Genomic DNA, 9,078 nt, shown 5'->3' on the forward strand with positions numbered 1-9,078 from the left:
TGACCATTTGTTCAACTTCCGATCCTCTGTGGACTCTGACGTGGAGAATTTCCTTAAAAAGATATTTAAGCGCTGCTTACCCATGGCGTGAGTTAATGTTTTTATGTAAAATGACCGAGTGCCATTGTCTCAATATTTTAGTAAGGAGTTATAACTATCAGAACATTCAACAGACAGATGGTTCTTTCTATGTAATGGTTAGCCAACTGAAATTAGTCCTTCTCTTGATTGAAAAAAACCCCTTTTTCTAACCCTATTTATACTGGCGTATAATACAAAAGTTTGTTTTACGTACAGCCAGCAAAAGCAGCTTAAACAAAAAGAAGATTAAGAAAACATTTGCTACCTATATATTACCTTATTTCGTATTTTTTCAGGAATACCGAGTATAGGCACTGAAGCTAATGTGATTAGTTTTTGCCCATTTTTGGCTTTTTCATAAAACTTTGTGTTATGTATAACGGCCGACCTGAAAAAAATAACATTTAAAAAATGTACAGGAGCTCTCAACGGATTACACTTACCCATAAATTTGATTTGTATATACTTGCTACATTATTTTTAGTTTGGTCAGCTGCTCTGTCCCCTGGGGTTATAAGGAACAAATGACCAAGCTAGGTACATCAAAATGGCCCTCATATTCACCCATGGATAACAAGATAGAACATTTAAGACAAAAAAAATGAATGTAGTGACAATCAAAAAAAAAAGGGAACCTACTGAAATTTGCAGGGACTTCACAAGTCAGCTATACCCTAAATGTCCCCAAATGGGCTTACAAACTTACCTACGGAGAACAAAATTTAAATTTTGCTGGGCAGTTCTATAACCTTTTTTCGATAAGGCTCGACTCGAATTTCAATTGAGTCATATGCCCGTTTACGCTTAAGATTCGGTAGAATGTAAAAAGAAATTTCTTTTTCTGTATGTAAAAACGAAGGATCTTTAGGTTTTCTTTGAAAAACAATACCAACTGTATCGTGGAGGGTGTCTTTCCCATTCAACGTTTTAACAAACCTATCGAAATTATTCCACGCTGCACCAGGTCCTGATCCTCTAAATGGTTTCAACCCATATTGCAATATTTTGCCTTTTCTTTTTGCTCCAATTATTAACGCTGTTTAAACCTCCGCTATCGTATGGTAACTTGCGCAGTAACCAAGTCTGTTCATGATTTCAACGATTTTATCGACTACCTGTAAGACATTTTTAAGGAGTTTTCAAGCTCTAGATGCTTCCTTGCTTTCTTTTTTCCAGATGTTGCATTAAAAACAATGTCTTGTATGACAAATTTTTTTTTTTTTTTTAATTCCTCTAACACGGAAAGCACAAATGAAAAACAAGTGTTTTTTGCACATTGTTGATCTTATCCATTTTAGGCGTTTTTCCAAAATGCTTTATCAGTTTCTCTTGTAAGTTAGTCGCCGTTGAAGTAGAATACTTAAACTCCTCTTCTCCATCTCGGATAAGAAACTGATACATTTGTAGTATATCTTTTAAAATATATACTTGCTTGCTAATTATGATTGCCTCGTTTGTGTGACTATCAAGAGAATTATAACAATCTTTCTCGTTCTTTAGTACTCCCTGCACTTCTTATCAGCCAATCTGATGCATTCGGCCTCTTTTTGGTATTTGACTCTGCAAGGGTCTTTATGCCTAACTTCTTTTAAAACAAAGTGCACGTAAGTTATTTTCCTCAGTATCGCCTCATTATTTTCCATTGTGTAAATTTCTCGATATTGTTTTCTATCTCATTGGATGCTGCAGTTTTTAAATCGAGCGTCTTACCACCTGATCTCTTTCTGGATTGGTTACGAAAAATACATACAGGCTTAAAGATACCGTTTGAGGATGATATAATAGAGCTTCTTTGACAACTTCATCTTGACATTGATACCGGCTTCGTGGTGACGTGCTCTTCTTCTTCTTCCTCACATCTGTGTTTTTTTGGTAGAGAAACAAATTTTCGATAGCAGTTCATATGATAACTACTTTTGTTGTGGACTACGCTTTTCAATATTTTGTCTCCATGTTTTAGATTCGCATCCTTTTTCTAAAGCATTACGGCATCTCACAAGACCTTTTTCGCTAAATGAAATGATTGGTTCAACGGTTTAAAATTGCAGGCAGCATTTTTTCTCTCAAAAGTTGTAACGTAAAATCTTAGATTATGCTATCGACTTTCACTAAAGTCTGTCTTGTAAACACCGATTAAAGAAATTAATATCGAAGATTACATCTAAAGACAATGCAAACTATTTAGGAATGAACCTTTTATCTCCTTCCTACGACGTTTATTTCCTTGTAAATACCCTGAAATGGAATGCAAAAAAGTTAACCAACCTACAGACACAGTATTGACGACTTTCTTTATTTCCACGTTGCTTGTCTCCTCGTTATCTACATAAATAAGAGTTATTGCAAAATTTGAATTTAAAATTAGCTTGAAAAATTTCTAAAAGAAAAAACACGTTCATCTTATTGTCGTCTCCACCTTGATTTCTTCTCTTGCTGATGCTTTTTTCCGCCTCTAACAATTGTTCACGTTGCTAAATATAGCGAAATATATAAATCAAAATATTGAAATCTCAATTTCAATTTTAAATTTCCAAATTTCCACGGTTCCAAATTTAAATGAGATAACATCAACAAAGATTAGATAAAACTAAACAATCTCACCATCAACAAATCAATAAAACCATTATGCCATACAAATAATAGTTCCATATCCAGAATTTGTAATCATAACTAACACCAGAATTGTGTTTATAAAACGAAAACATTCACATAAATCCTGCTAAATTCAATTAATGTCTTTTTGAATTTTTTTTTTAACGGAAATGAAAACTGACTGTTTCTAATGCACCCGTCGCCCCTGTTATAGAAAATATGATTATAAATAATAAATTTGTAAGGTTTAATGCAATAATTTTCCGGCCAAGGTTTAGCGATTCACTATAGCGCTTTAGAGACCAGGACCAAAAAAGGCAGCTGACTAGGGGAAAGCCTCGATTTTTAAGGTACATTTTGCGTATTCTAATTCACAACAGCTGTAGGGACACGTGTGACAAATTTTAGCCATGCTTCTAATGAGTGATTTTGTGACCCACTTTAGAGCTTCTGAGATCAGGACCAAAGAGGTCGGCTGACCATGGGTGAGCCCTGACTTTTAATGTAAGTTTTTGCGTGGTTTGACTCCTCAAATGTTATAAGACTGCCCTGCAAAATTTTAATTTTGTTCTCCATGGGTAAGTTTGTGAGTCAATTTGGGAACATTTAGGGTTTAGCTGACTTAGCGAAGTCTCCGCAAATTTCAGTTAGTTCTCTCCTTTTTGGTTGTTAATACATTTATTTGTTTTGCCTCAAATTTTCTATCTTGTTCTCCATGGGTGAATTTAAGGGCTATTTCAGACTACTTGGTTGGTTCATTTGTTTCTTATAGCCACGGAAGCAGACCAGTTGACCAAGCTTAAAATGATGTAGCATGCATATCAATTTCGGTCAAGAAATTTTTGTTCCTTATTGTTAAGTGTGATCCATTGGGAGCTCTTGTACTAGGAAAACAATTTTAGCACAAACTGAATTAATCTGTTGTTGATTATTTAATTATTGACTTTTGAGTAAATTCCTCAAACTTGAATTTCATTTTGAAAAGTGTGATTTTGAAAGTTAAAGTTGCAATTTTTAGATGTATTGTGAAGAAACTGATTTGACAAATCCAAAAAGTTGTTAGGCGTCCAAATGTCTAACTTTTGAAAAATCGAATTCGAATAATTGGATTCAGCTAGTTAAAACAAAAAAGAAAGGAAAAAGCTATCACATTTTTTGAATTTATATAAATTCAATTCAACAAAATGGATTGCGTATCCCCTGTTTTAAATAATGAGAGAAAAAATCCAATTCACCTTATTGTAGCAGACATGGTTGCACTTTCTCAAGCCCATTTGGTGAGATTCAAAAGTGCAATATATTCTGGTCTAATGGAATTGTTCAAGTACGGAAAATATTTTATTACTCTTAGTTTGGACAAGTTTAAGAATTCTCAAGAAATTCAAAAGTTGTTTACACGAGGCTGAATGCACCACAAAAAAAACGTCTCCTTTAGCTTTTGTAATTAACTTCACAAGCAAAAAATTGCTCACGTGAAATGCAATTTACCTGTCTTACGTTGACAAACTTGTGTCTTATGTGGGCAATATATATGTTGTTTGCGATCGCAAGCTCCCATAAACGAATAACAGTAAAATTAAGAGAGAATATGAAAACAAACCCCCGTGTAAGTTCAAGCTACATCTAGCTTTAAAAAAAGCCACGTTAAAAAATACTTGCCGACGTGACCACCAGACCTTTATACTGTACAAAGAGAGCGAAGGAAACTGGACATCAATGCAAATATCTTGTGACCAGTTGGTCCTTTTAGTTAAATCTTACTTCACCTTGTTACCTTTTGTTACACATTTCTGACGAGGAAAGGTGGATATTTAGGCACCAGGCCTTTTATACTGTGCGTAGTTGAAACGTTGAAAACCTTTTTTTTTTCAGAAGAATGGGCTCCGACTTTTAGAATCAAACTTATTCCTTTTAAAAGAGTAGCAAGTATAAATAAAGGCTAATAAGTTGGAACGTTGATAAACATTCTTTTGGAAAAAGGAATGCCTTGAGCTCTCCTATACTGTATTTATTCTGTTATAAGTTTGTTATCACATTCGTCTGAAAACCAATCATCCAAATTTTCTCAAATAAAGATTAAGTTTTAAAGTTTGTAAAGCGTATTTTAGACTCCTCTGGGAATATAAAATACCACCGATCCTGAATTAAAAGCGTACAAAATATGGCATCAAGAAAGCATTGAAGGACAATGGATTTGATAGGAATATAAAATTCAAAGTTGCTCTGTTGGACAAGGTTACTGTAGTTGCTGCAAAATTAGTAATGTTGAGACACCAAAAACACACGTTTTGATGTAATACTACGGCAAAAGTTTTGTATTGTTAGTACAGTTTAGAAAGGGTGTCAGAAATACATTACGCACGTAAAAACTGTGTTATTGTTTATTTGGTATAAGAAATGTTTACAATTCCTAAGAAAACCTGTCAATACACAAAAACATTTTTTCGGAAATTTGTTTACAAGTTGCCTCTGTTATGCACAGCTCAAAAGGCTGATGAACAAAATGTATCGGATCATGTACTTTTGACGAACGGTTAAGGAGATGCAAAGGTTTAAAATTTTTGTTGACGTCAGCAAATTTTTTTTAAACTACAAAAATTTTTGCGAAGCAACCCCCTACCCCCCGTCTTTCGTACCCCCCCCCCCCCCCCCCCCGTTATTTCCCGATTTTCCGTTTGCCGGAAGCGAAAGACTGGTAAGTACACTCAAGCAATCGGAAAACGGCTATCGGCTAATTTGAATTATCGTGTATTTTACAGACCGAACACAAATACATAGTTTATACCAAGTCCTGTCTAGCTACAGTCAGAAGAAGAAAATTCAATTCATAAAGTATTAACAAAACTCTTTCTTTTTAAATTTTATTATACAATTTTTAAATATTTCCTAAAACTCAAGTTGCTTCTTTTTTTGTTGCATCGTGGAAATAAATTTAAGTCACCAATCCATTCGATAATGGTGGCGACCGTTAATGCAATTGTTTTTTTTTGGAGATTAAGTTTGGCTTCATCATTTTCTTTACGACCCTATGTTTTTGCATTGTGTTTAATGAGCTTACAATAATGTGGTATAGCTAAGTTATGATACGTAAAAACTACTCTTGAATGACCACATAATACACCTTAATCAAATTTCATGTTTTTCGTAACTTTTGTGTTCAGTATGGTAGATTAGTATGCGTGTCAACTGGCCAAAAAAGGTATAAGTATGAGGGCAACTTTGAACAAATTGTTAAATACAACTTTCCAAATGGAAAACAGTGCTTTCAATTCTGTTGTCTTGGCTACAAAAAGTAGTGATCTATATTTTATGGGGTTAGCCTCATTAATTCCAATAAATTTAGCCTGGCAATTTTTTTCCAGGAGGGACAACATAGACGTTCTTGAGTGTTAAAAAGCTTCTATTTGAGCTACAGAAACCATTTAAAGTTCTGTTCAATAAGGAACAACTGTTATGTGGGATTGAACCCATATGAATATGAAGTGAACGCTCTACCGACTGAACTACCAATCCCCAAAAGAAGACAACCCTCAAAGTAAACAGAGTTTACTAATTATATCAAGCATATTGTATTTAGTAAACACTTTTTGAGCACTCTGTCCCCAAAAATGATATATATTTGTAGTTTAGAATTTAGCTCTAAATATCGTCCCTCAAAGGTACTGGAATTTAATGTATTTAGAGACTTTACTATATATATAATATAATATACTATATAAAAATGTTTTCTGTTTCTTTTTAGATTGCGTATAATGAGAGCGAGAGATGTTATCTTTCAATACGTGAGAAGAAAGCGAAACCTCATACCGCGTTGTTATTGTTTTTCTGTCAAAAATTTGAAGTTGTTTTATAAATCTTGATAAACTTAATAAATTGTTTTCGTTTCTGTAGATTGTTTGTTTTTGTTTATTGTTTCCCGTGAGTTTTCGAAATTCATTGCAGCAGAAATCGGTTTTCATAACTAGTGCCGTTATTTTTATGTGAAAAAAAACCCACAAGCTGCTTTGTTCGCCTTCTTATCTCCGAAATCGTTAACGCAAAAGTCTCTATTATTATCTGCGTTCCGAGTATTATTTTCCGGTTGAAAGAGTGTATCTTACGATGGTCATCCCCTTAATTCATGACATTTTCGCACACTACGGATTGTACAACTCGATGTATTGCATTTCTTTCAAAATAACTTTATAAAAGTATAACTTTGCATGGATTTTTGGCGCTAAAAGCTTCATCAATGTTGGATTTACGTCGTCCAACACTGATAATATTATGATTATTATCAATATTTAATTTTATAATTCTGTGAAAAAGAGGTTTTATGAAATTTCTTAGTTATCGCTTTTGTTTAGTTTCGCGCGATCTAAATTTGTCGTACCTTCTGAAAAGAAATATTCCGCATATATATATATATATTGTATTTTTGCCAAAAAATCACTACTTTTGCACAACGAGTTGTTGTTGTTCCGCGGTGAGCTTGTTCTGCAACCTCGTCCCCAGGGTTTTTACGTCTATGATATTCAGTTTTGGTGTATTTCCCAGATATCAGCTGCAGTAAGATGTTAGCACCTCGCCGTATTATATAAAAGAGAAACAAAAAGCACTAGGGTCAACTATTGGCTAGTTTCAATTTTGCTTGCAACTTGCGTAATGCTTCGCAACCCTTTTTTAATTTCTAGTTTCTTTTGAAATTCGTATACCTGTCGCCTTTATCGTATAGATCTTGAAACACCGATCAAGAAAATGTATATGATCATATACTTTTGGCAAACGATTACAAAAATATTGTGGTTAAAAGGTTTTTTGGTGACGTCATCAACCCGTTCATCCGAGCCGGATTCAGGAACCCAGGCTTTGGAAACTTAAGTTTTTTTTTTTTTTGGAGATTTTAAATCAATATCTTATATTAAATAATTATAAACTTTACAAGTGACAAGAAAATAGCTAGCTAAACAGCAAAACAAAGTTATCCGTTTCTCAGACTGATATAGTACAGGCGATTGTGCGTAGTATAATCGAGTTTCAATATATTGAAACATAAAATTTTTAGAAAATCTCTCAGTTGACAAGTTGGCTCGTTGCATTTGATATCTCGAGACAATCAACATCTACTTTTATCAACCTTCGTTTTGTATTTCTTGATCCTCGAATATAGAGTATTGCTGAACGTAGTAAACAAAATGATAATTTCGTCCGAAGTCAGTTTGTAACAGTACTTTGTTCTAGATTTCTTTTTTCCGCTACTTTATGCGACAGAGTGGAGATAAAACAACTTAAACTTAAGTTGGTCCCAGGTAGGTCCTAGTTACACATGCGGTGAAAAGTAACTGACGTCACCACCTCTCTTTTCCAAGTTATTTACCCTCAAAGTTTTAAGTGCAGTGTAAATTTTTTTTTTTATCTCTTATAATAATACGCTAAGCTAAAAACAAACAAACATAAAAATTTCTCGACAAAGTTCTCGACACAAAAGGCGAACTGAAGAAGCGGTTAAAAAATGTCTTATTTTCGACGATCCCTTAGTCACAAAAAAGTGCAGATATTAAAAGCAAGAAAAGTAAAAGTGGAGAAGTAGAAGTACAAAAGTAAAGTTAGAAGCCACGAGAAGTTACTTCGAAAGTGAAGAGTGCAGCTAGAAGTAGTAAAGAAAAGTTAGAAGTAGAAAATAAAAGCTTGGGTTTAAAGTCGATTTGGATTCACATATAGTTAGAAGTTTGATATTTTTAGACGTTATGTTTTTATGTCGCTAGAGTTACGTGTCAGGCAGACTCGCATTTGCCAGGAAAAAGTCACTTAAAAGCTTCAAATTCTTTAAGTTTTATGTTTTACCGCGTTTTTTATAAAAAAGCTAGCATTTACTGTTTTTTGCATAATTAATGTATCCCCCGGTGCGTAACTAATGTATTTGTCCTAAAATTCAAAATGCTGCATAAAGCTGTTAGCTGGCTACCAAACAAATGTGCCAGCGAAATAGAAAGTTTTGGTTTGTTGAACTAACTGCAAATGTCATAATTTTTACATTGCTATTGTTTTCCTTTATATATGTTTTACTAAGCATAAACAGCTAGCTATAGACTTAGCTAAGTCTCCCCAGCTTAAGTATATTTAACTGGGTGTCTTAGGTACTGTTTTGTTAGCTGGCTAGCTAATGTTAGCTTCAAGGCTCCATCCCATAGCTAGCTTTAATCTATGAGTTTTGTCGTTATTCCTCTTTTTTTATGTATTTATAGCTACCTTAGTACTCAAACTTCTCTTCTTTTTTGAACACGAATTATGATGTAACAACAAGCTATAGCTACAAAATCTTTCTTGAACTTTTTAGGATACTGTGACACATTTTTATGCCCATAGAGAATAATTTTTTCACATTTCCTGTAAACTTTACAAGGGGACCACAATATGACAAGTGGA

The sequence above is a fragment of the Hydractinia symbiolongicarpus genome, chromosome 6, assembly GCF_029227915.1.
Source record: "Hydractinia symbiolongicarpus strain clone_291-10 chromosome 6, HSymV2.1, whole genome shotgun sequence".
Classification (NCBI taxonomy): Eukaryota; Metazoa; Cnidaria; class Hydrozoa; order Anthoathecata; family Hydractiniidae; genus Hydractinia; species Hydractinia symbiolongicarpus.